Genomic DNA, 17,310 nt, shown 5'->3' with positions numbered 1-17,310 from the left:
TTGGAAGACCATCCAGAAGGTCCCAAAGCAGCCAGCTTTCAAATGAGCAGTTTTTCTTCTCATTCCAGATAGTAGAGCTGGATTTTCACCGGATATGGTATCAGGACTGGGGCTTCAGAGGACTGGTGAGATTGCTAGTATCAGTCCAAGGATTTGGGATGATAAAGAATTGAAGACAGGAGGAGCTAAGAAACTGAGTGAAAATGGGGTAGAGCACAAAAAGGGCCTGTAATTCTCTGTAAGGTGGAAGAGCAAGGCAGAGGGAAGTGTGGCCAGAGTGTGAGATGTGGCAGCTGAGGTTTCAGGGAGGGGGAAGATCCTGGTGGATGTAGGTCACCATAAAGGAACAATGGTGCCTATATCAAGTCCCCAACTCTGTTACTTATGACCTGTGTGACCTTGGGCAAATTATATACCCTCTCTGATGCAGTTTCCTTAAGTGCAAAATGGAGGAATAATAGTATTCCCACTGCAGGGTTGGCGGAGCTTCAAACATGTGTGGAGGCCTTAGAACAGAGTCTGGCATGAGGCAAGTATGCTATAAATACTTGCCACTACTATTGTTTTAAAAGATGCTCTTGGGACTACAGAGCTGAAGTGGAGTACAACTCTAGGTGATTCTGGGATGTGTCCGCTAGGACAGTGTGGGACTTGGGTAGAAACGAAGAGTATGTTGAATTGAGTGACTGGAGGTGGCTGGGGCCTGCTATCGGAATGACTGCCTGCCTGCCTGCCTGGGCACCCTCCAGGGCCATCTTGCATGCTCTAACTCCCATTACAGCAGAGCTCAGAGTGAACTCCAAGCGGCTTGGAAACCCTCAGGTATTCCAAGCATTACGGAGTCCTAAGAGCTTTATATGCATCATCACATTTGGTCCTTCTAATAGCCCTCAAAAACAAGTATGATCATTCCCATTTCACACTTCAACACAAGGCCCAGCTGACCAAGGGCTCAGCTAGGCAGATTCTTCTTCCTTTGCTTCAGTCAAAACAGCCTCCTTTTTGTTGGTGTCCGTATTGGACTTTCACTGAAGATGCTGCTTGACAAAAGGATGCCCCAGCTTAAAAAATAAACAAGGGAGAAAGAACTGAAAATACCAGGGCTTGATCATCTTTAAGGAGCTCTTCAAATTCTGGTATTTTTTGGACCCCAAACTGCAATGAAACTTTCCAGGTAAATGTTAGTCTCAGTAGGATCCAAAGAAGTCTTTTCCCCAAGGTCATTGCCAAGTATGCTCCTTTGGCTTCACACAGATCCACAAATAAGCAGAAACGCCAGGGATTCTGGGAAGCTCTGTTCATGGGCAGAGAAGGGGAGGGGTGGTGCCAGAGGGAGAAAAGAAAAGGAACATGATCTTGTTCTTTTCCAGATCTCTCTTGCTCATTGAGATTCTGCAGCAGGCTGCATCGATACAGTTCAATACACTGCAGGAGTGACACATAGAACACAGAGATACAGGGAAGCTTATCTGCTTGCCCTGGAGGTTCACAAGACAAAGGGCAGGCAGAGTCAGGGCCCATTCTGCTCCACCCCACCCTTGAACTCTGAGCAGAGTCTGCTCTTGCTGCCCAAGAGCCACTTCCCTTCCTCCCAGGGAGGGCAGGGCCCTACCCTCTGCTGAGCGCCAGGGCTGTTCTGGATCCATCCCTGCCCTCGGACACCTCCACTCCATCCCTCACACTGCTCTCCCCATCCGGAAGGGGATGTCCTCCTGAGTCAGGTACCTCCCAACCTCTATCTCTGAGTGTAAAAATGACCTCCCTCCTCCATGTTTACATCCAGGAAGTAAGATTGTGGTTAATTTAACATTTTTTATTCTTTGTACTTTTTGGTTCTGTTTAATTGATATTACAAATACAAAAGCAATAAAACTATTAATTTTATGTAGATTTCCTTTTTTTATTTTTTTATGGCTACCTACCCTTCAGGGTCTAAGAAGAACTTTTAATCCCTAGCCAGTGAGAACTACCTCTACCTCTTCCAAGACCCCAGAGCTCTTCACTTTCCCTCTCCCACATCATTAAGCATTGTCCATCTGCAGTTTTAGTGTTGTGTCCATGTGGGTAAAACTGCAGTATTTCCAGAATCTATTGCCTGGCTTTAGTGCATCTCCATATCAATAGGTATTTCCAAGGGGTGGAGAGAAGGAGTCCATCTCCATATCAATATTACATGGATCAGGGAGGGCTTATCTGGACTGGAGAGGTTGGGTGGAGCTCTCTTCTGCTGCAGCTGGGTTGAGAGACAGGACGACTACTTGTAAGAAATAAACAGGTTTAAACTTTATTTCGCCCTTTGACTGATTTTGGTTTCAAAGGTATTTTGCCCTGGGATGTTCCCCCCAGAGTTACAGTCCAGTTTCAAGCCTCCTTCCCAACCAGACTGCAAGCACACTGAGGACCAAATCATATGACTTGTCTACAGCTCCCTACTTCCAAACCACACTGCACATCTCCCTACTTCTAATACCCCCACCACCACCACTATTCCCCCTTTCAACAACACCACAACTATCACAACCCACCGATACCATCACCACCACTTTTGCCACCATTGCCAGAATTGCTACCACCTATCACCATCACTACACTCAATGTCACTAACACTGCAACCACCACCAACCACCAGAGTCACCACCACTACCACATTCACCATCAACATCACTACCACTGTTACCCCATCAACAACACCACAATTGCCACCACTACCCATCCATACTACCCAATGAAAACAAAAACACCCATCTACCACTATCACCACCCATCATCACCAATACTATCAACATACCACCATCACCCTCACCCACTACCACCACTACAACATCAGCACCACCACAGTCACCAACACGTGTCAACACCATCCACTAACAACAGAAGTTTTCCTACCATCACCATCACCAGCACCACCCACCTCCACCACCATCACCACTCCTGAGCATATGCACCACTTCACCATGAATGACTGGTTGGTTGGTTACATAAGTGAATGAACAAGTGTACGAATAGGTAAGAAAAGGATAATAAGGAAAAAGATAACCTCAGAATGTCCATGAGAGAAAGCTCCACCATTTGGTGACCTCCTCCAACATAGTGCTCAGATGGCTGTCAAGGCTTGGAAGCTAAAAGTCTGAATTCCTGGTGAATGAATCTCCATATCAATAGGTAATTACATGGACGAGGGAGGGCTTATCTGGACTGGAGGTGTGCACCGCCATCATGGTCATGGGATGACAGTGAAGAAGTGTGCAGCCAGCTGCCTTTCAGCTTCTGGGGGGATGAGGAGGGGTTGTCCAAGGAACTCTGGATAACAGCCTAATTTAACGTGAGGAAGAAGAAGGGAGAAGTAGTGCCACCCAACTTCAAGTTCTGGGGATGTTTCTAGGACACTGATTGTTCTTACTGGCTAAGAAACCCTAGCCTGGTCCTCCCAACTTCCCTCCCTGCCACCCAGCATGAAGCCTGATGCCCCAGGAAATGGCTGGGAGCCAGCAGATCTAAGTTCTAGCTTCTAGCTCCTGCTCTGATATAGTGACTTTCTGGGTCTCTGTCTCCCCATCTGAGCAGTGAGGCAATTAGGAAAGATGTATCTGGTGCCCCTCCAGCTCTGATGGTCTGTGACTTAGCATTTCTGCCAACAAGATTTGTTTTCTGGAGGAATCAACAGGTGGCATTAGTGTCCTTGGATGGATAATCTCTCTCTATTCACATCCTTAATAGCATATATGTTCCCGAAGTAGTGGTTAGGGGTAAGTATCCAAGAAGGGGCGGAACCCTTTATCTTTAGGTCCAGTGTCCCCATCAGTCATGAATTTTAAAACTAGAAGGGCCTTAGTGATCAGCTGGTCCAAATCCTGGGAAGAAAAACCTTCTCAAGACCCCCAGCCAGGCAGTAACAGAGCCCCAACACACACTACCAGGGTCAAAGTTTCTGATGCCCCTGCCCTCCTGAGCTCTTTCTGAAGCCTCAGGAAACCTGGGAAAAACTACTGAATCAACATCAACACTTTTCTCAAATCCCCCCTCATACCCCCACAGCTGCTGCAACCCACACAGTACCTGGAAAGCTAAAGCCCCAGGCCCCATAAACAAGCCTTGGGACAAAGGCCTCTGGGAACCCGAGGGAACAACAGCTATACTTACCTTTGAAGCATTTCCCAGGCTGGGGTAGAGACAGGAGATAGGCTCTGTTACTGTAGTCTTGCTCTGTCTCTACCATCTCTGCTTCCCATCTCTCTTACGCAGTGTCTATTTCTGCTTCTTTCTTGGTCTCTTTGCCTGTCTTGAATCACATTTTATCTCTTTCTCTTTCTGTCTCTTTCTTTGTCTCTATTTCATTCTCTCTTTGTTTCTCTCTGTCTCCATCTTCTCTCACTCTCTCTCTTTCCTACTCTATCCATCAGTGATTTTTCTCTTGGAATTTAAAAGATAGATGCCAATTTCAAGGTCTTATTAATCCAGCTCTAGTAATGTTCCTGTTCATGAAATAAGACACCCAAGAATTGTAACAATTCTTATAAAACTCCATGGCCTGGTAGAGAGGGAAGAGCCCAGGGCCTTCTTGGGGCTTCAGCTTCTGCATCAATTAAATAAGGGGGTTGGGACATATGGATCTTGAGTACCAGACCCAGCTCTTATAACCCCGGATTTGGAAGGCTCCAGATGCCCAGATTCCCTAGCTCAGCTGGTGTGAATCCTAGCTGTGGGCATCATCTGCCATTTGCTTTTGTGGACACTAGCTAGGAATTCTGCTGAGCTCCCTGTGCCAATAGACATCTCTATGCTCAGAGATTACCACCGTGCACTAATCCTTGCTTCTTCCTGCTCTTTTATTAGATGTGGATGGACATGAGTTGGGTTTGGCAGCAGATGAACCCAGCTTCCCTTCAGGGAGATCTTTCCATGATAGGTGAAATGAAGGTGATTTCTCAAGTAGCCTGGTGGAGGAGGGAGTCTAAAGCCAGAAAGGTCATTCCCTTTTTCAACAAATGTTTAACTGAGCACCACCTATGTGCCAGGCACCTGACCTAAATCAGACACTGTGTTTGCCTTTATTCTAATATGAAGAAGAAAGAAAACGATTCTTCTCTGCTGAATGAATAAACATTCTGTGGGGATCCAGAAATAACAGGGTTTTACTTTGAATGAGGAGATCAAGAAAGTCTTCCCAAGAAGGTGATGGTTATTCTGAGGCCTGGTGGGTAAGTAGGATTTCAATGGACAGTTAGGGGAATGGTATACTTCAAGCAGAGGGAACAGAAAAAGAAAAGAACAGAGGGACCATCCCTTCAGAAACAGCTGAGTACAAAAACTGTGTTGAGATCAGATGTAGAAGGCTGTGGGAGCCTAGAAAAGGAGGCTAATGAAGTAACCTTTATTCTGGGGATCTGGGGAGGGAGCCATTGATGGTTTTTCAGCAGGGAAGTAACATGCTCCAACTTATGCTTTAGAAAGATCCTATTGGTCATCACTGTAGGGGCTGGGATGGAATAGGAGAGACAGAAGGCAGAGACTCTCTAAAAAGGCCTAGAGAACACAGAAACCGAAGCTATGCCAATAATCAGAATACATTTGTGCATCAGCACACACACCCTAGGTTACAGGGCAGGGGAAGAAGCTAAGTGGAGTGAGTCTGGGACAAGAAATGAGGTCTGAGTAGGTTCTGGCAAAGAAGAACTCGCCTTAGAAGGCAAGTCTGTTGAGGTAGGGAAAGAGGGAAGGAAGAACAATATCTCAGAAGCCCTGTGAGTGACTCCTGTGTTTAAAAGAAACCACAAGTGATAAATCACCACACATCAGAGCTGGCAAAAGCTTTGAAGACTATTAAATTATTCATCTCCACTGAATGGGTGGGGAAATCAAAGTCCAACAAACATGAAGGACTTGCCTAGGTTCTCGCCCAGTCTTGAAGTAAGAACTCATGCCTCTGAGCCCCAGTTTGCCCCCTTGCCCACATATGCCTGGATAGTGGGTGGCTTCATCTTGCCAGGAAAAAGAACAAGAGCAACAGAAGCCATAGGAAGGTGCCTAGAATCCTAGCTCCTGTGTGGTAGGCAGGCAACTGTGGTATCAGGAGCTGACTCCACTCAGGAGTTCAGGGAAGGCAGAGCGAGGGCCGACTCAGTGAGGATAGAAAGAACAAGTGGGGAAAGGGATATTCAGGAAGAAAAGATAGCAGGATCAAGTGGATGATGCTCCAAGTGAAAGAAAACAAGAATCTGGGCACTAAAAGGCTCTGGTGATGTCGGATCCGTGTGGGATATCATCATCATTAGTGAATAAGACCAGGGCAGAGGTGGGCCCCTAAGTGAGGAGGCTGGAGGGCTAGAGGATGCAGAAGACAGAAAGGCCTTGTTTAAAATGAAAATGTGAGCTTGGTTTGGATAGGCTGAGTTTGAAGTGATGGTGGAACCCCCCTAGCTAATGTTTCCGAGTGCTTACTCTATCACAGATACAGAGTATTTGTGCTATGTCATTTAAGCCTCACAAGAACTCCTTGAAATGGCACTATTATTATCCTTATCAGATAGATGAGAAACTGAAGAATGGAGCTGCAAATAAATTTGTCAAGGTTTTTCAGCTTGTAAATGTCCAAACTGGATGTCAACTCCAGGTCTACCTAACTATGAAGGCCACTCTTGTTATTACTGGGCTCTAGTTCCATCACTAAGGAGCTACAGAGAGGAGATGGTTGAGGAAGAATAGGTAAACTTGAAAGCAGAGAGGAGAGAGGGAAAGGTGAGAGTATGGCAAACCCTGAGCAACAGGATGGACCCTGTAGAGAGTCGGAGAGCAGCAGGCAGAGGCAGAGGGGGAATAAATAAGAGTCTTAGTCACAGAAACCAGAGTTGGAGAAAGTTTCAAGCCAATTGCCAAACTGAGTCTTGAAGTCAATCCAAAGTGTCTGGTGTGGTAAAGATGTGCTGATCTCAGCAAACACAGAAGAACCTTGGGTAACAAGAAAGCCCAGTGTGTGCAAGTGCACAGGCTGCCCTTCTGACTTAGAAGGGAGAGTCAGAGCGCAGACAAGAGCCCTAGCTAGGGAGGGGTTCAAACCGTCAAACCTATGAGGGCACATCAGGAAACAGGCCCCAACACACTCCAGGGAAGAGCAACAAGGGGATGCAGAGAACACATGAGTTCCAGAGTTGCCTATCAAATTATTAAATATGTCCAGTTTTCAACAACAACAAAAAATACAAAGCATGGAAAGAAAAAGAAAGTATGTGTCATACACAGGGGAGAAAAAGCAATCAATGGAAGCCATACCTGAGGAAACCCAGGAATTTTAAATCAGCTGTAAATCATCTATTTTAAATATGTTCAAAGAAATCAAGGGAACCATGTCTAAAGAACTAAAGAAAAGCATGAGAATGATATCTCAGCAAATAGAAAAAAGCAATAGAGAGATAGAAATTATAAAGACAAATCAAATAGAAATCATGGGGTTCAAAACTACTATAACTGAAATGGAAAATTTGCTAAAGGGGATCAATAGCAGAATTGAGCAGGTATTAGAATCAGCAGATAGGTTCATTTGAAATTATTCACTCGAGGAACAGAAATTTTAAAAGAGTGAATAAAAATGAACAGAGCCTAAATACCACTTCACACCCACTAGGATGGCTATAAGTAAAAAAGAGAGACAATAACAAGTGCTGTTGAAGATGTGGAGAAACTGGAACCCTTATATGTTACCAGTGGAACTGTAAAAGGGTGCAGCCACTTTGGAAAAAGTTTGGCAGTTCCTTAAAAAGTTAAGCATAGAGTTACCATATGACCCATATATTTCATTCCTAAGGTATATACCTAAAAGAAGTGAAAACGTATGTTCAAATAAAAGCTTTTACATGAATGTTCACAGCAGCATTATTCATAATAGCCAAAAAGTGGGAACAACACAAATGCCACCAACTGATGAATGCATAAACAAAACATGGCATATCCATACAATGTGATATTACTCAGTCATAAAAAGGAATGAAGTGTGGACACATGCAGCAACATGACGAACCATTATGCTAAGTTAAAGAAACCAGACACAAAAGGCACATGTTACATGATTCCATTTATATGAAATCTCAAAAACAGGCAAATTCATAAAGTCAGAAAGTGGTTGCCAAGGGCTAAGGGGAAAGAGGAATGAAGAGTGACTGCCTAATAGGTACAGGATTTCTTTGGGGGGGGGGGGTGATGAAAACGCTCTGGAACTAGGTAGTGGTGATAGTTGCACAGTCTGTAAGTATACTAAAAACCAGTGAATTGCACATGTTAAAAGGTGAATTTTATGGTATATACGTTATATCTCAATAAGAGGTGGAGGGAAAGAACAGGTAGAACTTTCCAAAGCAAATACTGAGTGGTTGTTTAATCTCTCAGAGAACATCAAGAACTCATTTAGATGATCTAGAAAAAAAACAGATTTTTATTTAACTGTTAAATTATTTTCAACTTACTACTCTGAAGGCTAGCTTATGTTGCATTTGGTACTATCTTCTTACAAAGTTATATATTAATTATAGCTGGATTTATAGAGAAATGTCTGGAAGGTTGTTATCTGAAATGTTAACAGTGATTGCCTCTGGGAGATGGTATCTTGTGTTGTTTCAAATTCATTCTTATGCTTTCATGTATCGCTTACATTTTCTATATGCATATTTATCAATTTTATAATCAGCAGAATCCATAAAGCTACTTTGTTTTGGAAAAAAAACTGGCTATGTTGTGAAAATGTTGATAGATAATTTAAAAAATTCTTTCTATTTACATGAAACCAATATCCTATTGCTAGTTGCTCCCAAAGGGGAAAAAAATGTCCAATTAGCTAAGTGATCACAATTCAGTTATTTTCTGAATGCTGTGCAGGCTCTGTGCTAAGCTCTGCTGCATGAGAGAAAAGGACATTTAGGGCATGGTTCCTGCATTCAAGAGTCTTTTGATGTGTTAAAAGATCTCAGATGTGTAAATAAATAACTGAAAGCAAGGCAGAACAGCAGTCTAGCAGAGAGGCACCTGTAAGACACTGCACGATCCCTGAGGAAGCTGATTCACCACTGAAGGATTCAAAAACACGGGACAGCTTCAGAGCCTTGTTTTAAAGCTCAGTTGGATTTCACTGTGTAGACGGCAGGGGGAAGGGCAAGAGTAAAGGCAAAGGGAGAGGCACTTGAGCCCTGTCCACCTTTCCCACAGCTCTTGGGTGCATTCAGTGCCCTAGCCTTCCTGGGCACAGGCCTGCAGTTTCACATCTTCGTGCTGTTGTTCACCTGGAATGCCCATCCCTTCCTCATTACCTCATTCACACCTGCTGTTCGAGGCGCAGGTTTCTGTCACTCTGCCAAAATCTCCTTGACTGGGAAGGTTGAGTTCAAGGCCTCCCACCAGTACTGTGACAGTATTCTGAGTCTCTCTGTTGTCACACTCTACACCTTGCATTGTAATGCTCTGTTGACTACTTGTTTCTTTTACCAAGTGTGCATTCAGGTGAAGGAGGGGCTGGGAGCCTGGCACAGAGCCCTGGTGTTCAGTAAGCCTTTATCTAAATGGAACACACACTGTGGCTGGTCCAGGGAGTGGGGATAGCAGCTATAGCTCTGTGTGACCAGCACACTTCCCTGAACCCTTCCTCTAGGAGCCCACCCTGCCCTCCTGACTACAGAGCTGGGCCAGCAATGCCAGCTGGGCCAGTTATCACTCCCCATGCCCCAGTATTGGCATTGGCCCAGGGATAGAGGTGGCCCAAGCGAGGCTAATCGGAGACCCTCCCCCAGTGCAGCAGAGAGAAGGCATGCCTTCCCCACTGAGGAGTTAGGCTGATAGTGGCCAGATTCCTCACCATATAGAGAAAACCTGTCTGCAGGACAGAATGAAGCCATCACGTAAGACAAGTGAAATAAGAGGAAAGCGGAAATGGTGTGATGGGAGTTGCTGATGGTTTTGGAGGCCCTGGTTCCAGTCCTTGAGATTCCCAGAGCTGGGCTGGTTCAGGCAGGTCTTTCTTCATCATGTGTCCTATGCTGGGACCTTCAACAAATACCCTTATGGGTATAAATCAGTCAGGTTGGGTTTCTGTCTCTTACAAGAAGAGCCCTGACCAGTGCTTAGGGTTCTCAGTAAGACATACAGCTGGGAAGATCAGCTGAGGCCTGATTGGGGAGGATTCTAAATGCCATAAGAGGGGGTTTAGAGTTTGTATTGCAGGTGCAGTAATGGGTAGTCAGAGTCTTGTGAGAGAACACCAGCGACATGTAAGTTTTGAATTAAAAGGAGAGGCGAGACAGGAGGCCAGTTGTCAATGCAAAATAAAACCAACCCCATATATTACAGAGGTCAAGGAGAAAGAAGATTGAATAAAACCTTGATTTTGTTATGTAGGAAAGAACAGCAAGGCTTGTGATAAATAGGAAGGTAAAGGACAAAGGTGGTCATGTCAAATAAAGAGTCATTTCTAAACCACTGCAAACAGCCCCATGTGCAAACATTAGTCATTAATACAAATGGGATCTCAGGGGTTTTATAAACAAGAAGCCATTGCCAACACTCACATCTGGCATATGATACATCCATCATGTGTAAATACTTCACATAGCATCGATTAGCCTGATCAATTTTAGGCATCTATCATTTTCCAGGCCTGCAAGCTGGCACAGGGAAATTACAAAGAAATAAAATGTTCTGATAATTCTATGACCATGGTTGGCTCATAGAAAAACAGTGAATAAATCCATGGCAAAACTCAGGTGGCTTTCAAGGCATAAAGAAAAAAACTGCTATTTTAAACTAGATCAAGAAACCATCATTTTCAAAATTCACTACGAAAATCATCCTCCTCTTGAGAGGGAGAAAGATCAATCATGATACACAAGAAATATGGACAACAAATGCTTAGAACTGGGAGCCCTAGTCACTGAATCTGATACTGCAGCATAACATCTGCTTGAGGGAGGAGACAGACTGGAAAGGTGGAAGGCAATTAAGAAATTTGGGGTTTATCTTGTAGGCAAAGGGGAAGTCATAGAGGTTTTTTTTAAGCAGGAAAAGGACATGGTTAGAATGGTTCAGAAAGAGCCTTTTGCAGGCAGACATGGAAGGCACAAAGGTGTCTGCAAGTGGGGAGAAAGTCAGATTAATGATTATCAGTCAAGAGAGATGATGAGGACTGGAGTGAGATGTGAGTTAGGAGCCACTAAGACAGACATGGGAGTTGAGGCCCTGAAGTGGGGCAAGAGACAATGACTGGCATATACTGTAAAGGAGAGAGAAAGGCATCAATGATTATCAGCCCTTATTAGGTGCTAGGCACTAATCCAGGCACTTTCTACACATCGTCTCATTTAGTTCCTCAAAACACTCCTACAGAGTAACTGTTATTATTTCCAAATTTACAAATGACAGAAAGGAGGCTCATAGAGATTAAGTAGCTTGCTTGAGGCCACACAGGTCTTTTGTACATAAAAGCCTGTATCCTTTTCAATATAAGACACTACCTCCTGGTGTACATTATTTGCCCCTCTCAGCTTCAGGAAGGACCTGGGGGAAGGAAGTTGGGTAGGGATGGCTCTTCCTCCAGAAGGAGCTTCAGCACCTTTTTTTAAAGCCTCAGAACCTTTAATAATAACTCCCCTGAAGTCTGCTAAAAGCCAGGTCTCTATGGAGCAGCCCTGGCCTACCAAGGTAATTTCCAAAGCTCTAGCATTGAAGGCTCACAAATCCTCTGTTCATGCTCAGACATATAAATTGCATTAGTGGAGAGAACTCTGTGTCTGGTGGTGTGATCTCCGAAGAAGAGAAGGAGCCAGATATCAAGAGCACACACATCAGCATACTCAGGACCTGGCCTATCTCTAGCAGGGCCCAGTGGGACGGCTGGGCCTCTCCAACCCTCTCCAAGCTGAGATTGAAATGAGCCCACTTCCCTCTTAAGAGTATCCCAGATGTGGGGGAGAGGTATCTCCCACACTGGCAGGCACAGGCACACACACTCCAGGTCACTGTTACTGCAATTAACAAGTTCACTTAAGAGGCCCGGCGCAGAGGGTCTGCTGGAGTGAAGGGGCAAATTATCTTTTCCTGCAGACAACCCAAAGACTCCTGATTTTTTTTCAGCACTTCAGCTAGTAATTTCTTTGAATTCCAACAAACAAAATATTTTTCAATCCATTCACATTTATCTTGAACCACTGATTTGTTTTAGGTCCTGTGCTAGGTTGTACAGACCCAGAGATGAATTGGCAATGGTCCCTGATCTCAAGTTCTCAGTGTAGAGGGAAAGCAGTGAATGAGGTCAAGGATTAATAAAAGAGCTCTGGGCATGTTTGGCAGCAAACAGACCTGATTTTTCATTTTAGTCCTCACATTTGCTAGCTGTGTGGCCTAAGCAAGTCATTTAAATAAGCCTCTGTTTCTTCATCTGTAAATTAAAATCTATTCAGCAGAGTTGGTATATGGAGAGAGAGGGTTGCATAGTAACCAGGACAGAAAAGATGTATCATATATGCTACTGACTATTAAGAGAAGAGAATAAATATTTTCAACTGAAAAAATCAGTGAAGGCTTACTGGAGGAGGTAGCATCTACATAAGACCCTAAAGGATGGATCAATCTTGACATATAAAAAGTCAGGAAAAATGGTTGTGAGGGTTTAAAGGAAGAGATAAAAAGGTAAAGTGCAGGAGCTTTTTAGGGCAGTGAAATTCTTCTGTGTGATATAGTAATAATAGATGTGTGTTATTATGCATTTGTCAAAATCCATAGAATGTACAATACAAATTGTGAACCCTAATGTAAAGCATGGATTAATAATAATGTATCAATATTGGTTCAGCAGTTATAACAAACATACTACACTAACAAGAGGTAAATAATAGAAGAGGAGGGGGTATATGAGGGTTCTTTCTGGTTTATTTTTCTCTAAAACTAAAACTGCTCTTTAAAAACAAAAAAGACATGAAAGAGAACATTAGACAAAAGACAAGCATAAATAATGGCTGCACAGCAGCAACCTGTGGCTGGAGCATGGAGTACTTGGGAGAAGAGCAAGCTCAGAGAGGGGGGTTTAATATCATGTTATGGTGTTTATGTTTTATCCTGAGACTGGAGACGGCAAAAAAAATATTTCAAACAAGGTGCTAACATGATCAGTCTGCATTTAAGGATGATCAGTTAAGATTGCCATTGGACAGACATGAAGCCATAATGAAGACCAGGACAAGAAATGATGAAGATCTGAATTAAGACAGCAGCAATGAGATAGAGAAAAGGGGTCAGATGCCAGAAATATCTTGAGGTTGTCTTGGAGAGGACCTGGTGATTGATTGATTGATTGATTGATTGATTGACTGACTGACATGAGTAGGAGAAGGGAAGGAGTCTTGGAGAATGTCTGGGTTCCTGCTTATGCTAGATGAGGGGCATGACCTTCCCTTCAGGGAGCTGGGATGAAAGATGGATAGATCTGAAGACACATGACCTGACCAACCCCAACACATTTTTGAGAGATCATTTCAGATGTTGTACAAAAAATTTTCTGGAATTTTCCTGACTTAGCCCCTTAGAACTGACTGGAGGATCACTTCCTACAGACATGGGCCCAAGGTTGCCTGCATGGAACTCAGTCTGTTATATAGGTTTTTCCAATGTTGAGCTGAGGGCTACTTCCTGTAGCTTCCCTCACTGGACCCAACTATGCCCTTGGTGACCTCACAGACCTGTCTGCTCTACCCCAGGACAGCCCATTAGAGATCGGGAGACAATGTTATGTGCCAGTCTTTCAGCTGAACAGCCCCAAATCCTTCACTTATTCTAACATAATACAGTTTTCAGGCTTCCCTCCCTAGGCAGACACAATACTCCAGGACACAAAACCCCAGGAGTATCTTGTACAGCCCAGAGTGCATAGAACACTGATTCATCTTCCTCCTTCTAGATGTTATTCTACCATTAGTGTAGACTGAGACCCTCTTAGCCCCTAAGGGTGGATCCTTCTACTTCTCACCCACCTGTATCGATTCAGTCACCTAAGCCCTTCCCCTTCTCTCATTTACCTCTGTTGAGCCAGAATTCTGCAACTGGATTTTTAGCTCCAAGAGTAGGACTTGATATTGATCCTGGATAAATCCCACCTTAATATGGACAGATCAACTGGAAACTGGAACACAGAGTTGCAGCCAAGCCCTTCCCAGGACTTAGAGGTAGGTCAGGGGGAGCTGAGTGGTCTTGGCCCTGCTCTGGCCTCAGCTCCTCCATCTTGCCTATGGGCAGGAATAATGTCAGCTTCCTGCCAACGCAAGAGAAGTGGTCAAACCCAAGTGTCCATCAACTGAGGAAGGATAAATAAGATGTGGTACATTCACACACTGACATATTATGTGGCCATAAAAAGGAATGAAGTACTGACACATGCTACAAAATGGATGAACTTCAAAATATGTTAAGTGGAAGAAACCGTCACAAAGGCTACATAGTATATGATTGCATTTCTATGAAATATCCAGAACAGGCAAACTCTCAGGGACAAAAAGTGGATTTGTGGTTGTTAGGAGCTGAGGGGAATGGGAAATAGGGAAACTATGCACAAGTATAGTTTCTTTTCAGGTGAAAATGTACTGGAAATGGTGATGGCTGCACATTCTTGTGATATAATAAGAACAACTGTACATTTAACATGTAAATTTTACAATTATCAATTTGTTTCAATTTTCAAAAATACCCAGTAAAATAAAAACACAGGGGAGTAGCTGTGCCAGGCCTTTCCTCAAACTTCCCTCTGCGTCCTTCTCCACCCACCCCAATGTCTCAGCTCTCCTGGTTGAAGTCAGGCTCATTCTTAGCCCAAGAAAGGTGGACTTAAGCAACAAGACAGCTCTGCTCTCTCCCATCAAAATGGCAAAGACTTCAAAAAGAAAATAGTGTTTGCAAGTGTGCAGTGAGATAGGAGAGCTTCTGTGCTGCTGGTGGGAGTGAGATGGAGCAATAGGTATCCAAATTCATCAACGTTCACACTCTTCCGTCCCAGGTGTTGTACTACTCCAACTCTGCCCTAAGGGAATAATCAGATGCCACCATACGTTTAAGGTACAAATATGCTCATTCTAGCATTATTCATAGTAGCAACAAATTTGGAAGCAACCAAAATATCCAATGACAGTTAAGTGGTTACACAAATCCAAAGAATAGAATACTGAACAGCCATTCAAAACCATGTTTTTGAAGAATATTCAATGACATGGGGAAAGACCCTTGACATATGAAATGAAAAAAGTCAGTGTTGCCAAATTATACCTCTACGATGATTTCAATCTTGTTAAACACAGGTAAGAAGCCTGGAAGGTCACTCACTAAAATGTTTACATTGGTTTCTCTGGATTAAGCATGGTTATGATTACCTTCTTTATCCTCTCATGTACTTCCCAATTTTCTTCTGAGAGCATATATTATTTTTAAATTGGAAAAAAATATATTAAAAATAAAAAGTCCTATCATTGTTCAAGGTGCAGCTTGAATTATCCTTTTTCCTGGGAACTCTCCCAATAGATATGACAAGCACTTCAAAGATGCAGCCATTAACATGACAAGTTCCTTAACTGTCAGATCTGGTCATTGAACCTTAGCCCCTGCTCTTTTGTGGCACCCATCTGTCTGTCTTGCTTCAGAGTTACTTAATAAAGTGGCTACCTGCTGCCCTCTCTCCAGCCTGTCCTCCAAACAGGGATCAAATTTGACAAAGTTTCTTTTTTGTCCTGTTTTTCTAGTGTTGAGAACAGTAAATGTTTGTTAAATTTGTTGAATGTGACAAATCAGATCGTCCAGAAAATAAGAAATTCTAGTTGCATTCAGAAGATCTAGGTCAGTGGAGTCAAGTGCTTCTGACCACGGCCTGTAAGGAAGGGTTCAGCTAGCCTCTGGGCATCTCCCCCTGCTTACCACTCCCTGTACGCACTTGCTGTCTCCCCAGGTCTCAGGGCCATGCCATTCTCCTCCTAACTTCAAGGCCTTCACACCTATTCCTTTGCACAGAGGTTTATCTCCTTCTAGCTGACCATCTATCTCCTTGTTACCTGTCATGTTTCAACTCCATAATAGGCTGATTTGGTCTATCCCAGGAACTCTTTCTTCTTTGGTTTCTTACCATTTTCTACAATTGTCATTCCATCCTTGTATAAACATTTGCTTTATGTTTTTCTCTCCTGCTTCGTTGGAATACCCAGAAAACCAAGTCTGTCCTGAATATAGCTAGTCCTAGCATCTGGCACAGAGCATGGCACAATCATGAGCTGAATTAGCAAAAGCACATAGATGACATGGAAAGGACCTGGCACTTGGTAGGCATATTTTCCCATTTCCCTACTTTCCGAGATCCTAGATCTGATCCAACTCCCTACGTGCAAGCTGATGATGTGGCACCATAGTTTTAGAGCCAGCCAAGGCACACAGCACGTGGCTTGTTTGTGGTAGGGCTGGGTGCAGAGCCCAGGCTCCAGACTCTGGCACAGTGTTCCAAAGAGCTAACATGGAGGGTTGAAAGTAACCCCAAGCAAGCTTATTTTCCCACTGCCCAAATCTCTTCCAGGGAATGAGTCTTGATATGGTAGCAGTGAGCAAAGAAAGTCTTTCATGCCCTGCCCCAAGCAGGGTACCCAGAGCTGCTGCTTGTCTGGATCCAGCTCAGCACAGCAACAGAAACCCCCTGAATCTTTGCATAGCATTGTCATTTCCAAAGCATGTTTACTTTTGTTCTCTTTTTTTAAGCCTAATAGAAATCCTGCAAGGATAGGTAAGCAGCTAATAACCCATATAAGAAAACAGGAGGCCCAGAGAGGGGTGTCAGCTTGCCCAAGGCCACACAGCTGGTCAGTGAAGAGCCAGGCCTGGAAGCCAAACCTCCTAATTCCTAGTCCAGAGCTCTCTCAGTATTTCTAACACCCAACCATGATGTTCAAATCTTTGTTTGCTTCTTACAGCACTTTTTAGTCAACTGTATCTCAGCATTGTTAGTGAGCTGGTAATGTCTGAGGGTAGAGCTAATGGGGTGATGGGTGTGGCCCCCCATGACTCTGGCTATTTCCAGGCCCCAGTTCCATCACCCTAATCATGTGGTCTGGATCTCATGGCTCAATGTTCCTTTCCTAGCACTTCTGATCCTGACTCTAATTAAGAGCAAAACAGATTCTATTTTCTCCTTCCATGCAAAGCCCTGGCAAAGCAGGCAAGGGAGGGACGGGAGGAGCCAGGGAGTGTTTTTGACAGAACCAGGACCAGGAACCTTGCGTAGTAGAGAGGAACATACAAGTACCTTCTAGCTGAGAAGAATTTGGG

Source organism: Manis pentadactyla, chromosome 3 (assembly GCF_030020395.1).
Source record: "Manis pentadactyla isolate mManPen7 chromosome 3, mManPen7.hap1, whole genome shotgun sequence".
Taxonomy (NCBI): domain Eukaryota; kingdom Metazoa; phylum Chordata; class Mammalia; order Pholidota; family Manidae; genus Manis; species Manis pentadactyla.
The sequence above is the reverse complement of the archived record's forward strand: the minus strand, read 5'-3'. Positions refer to the sequence as shown.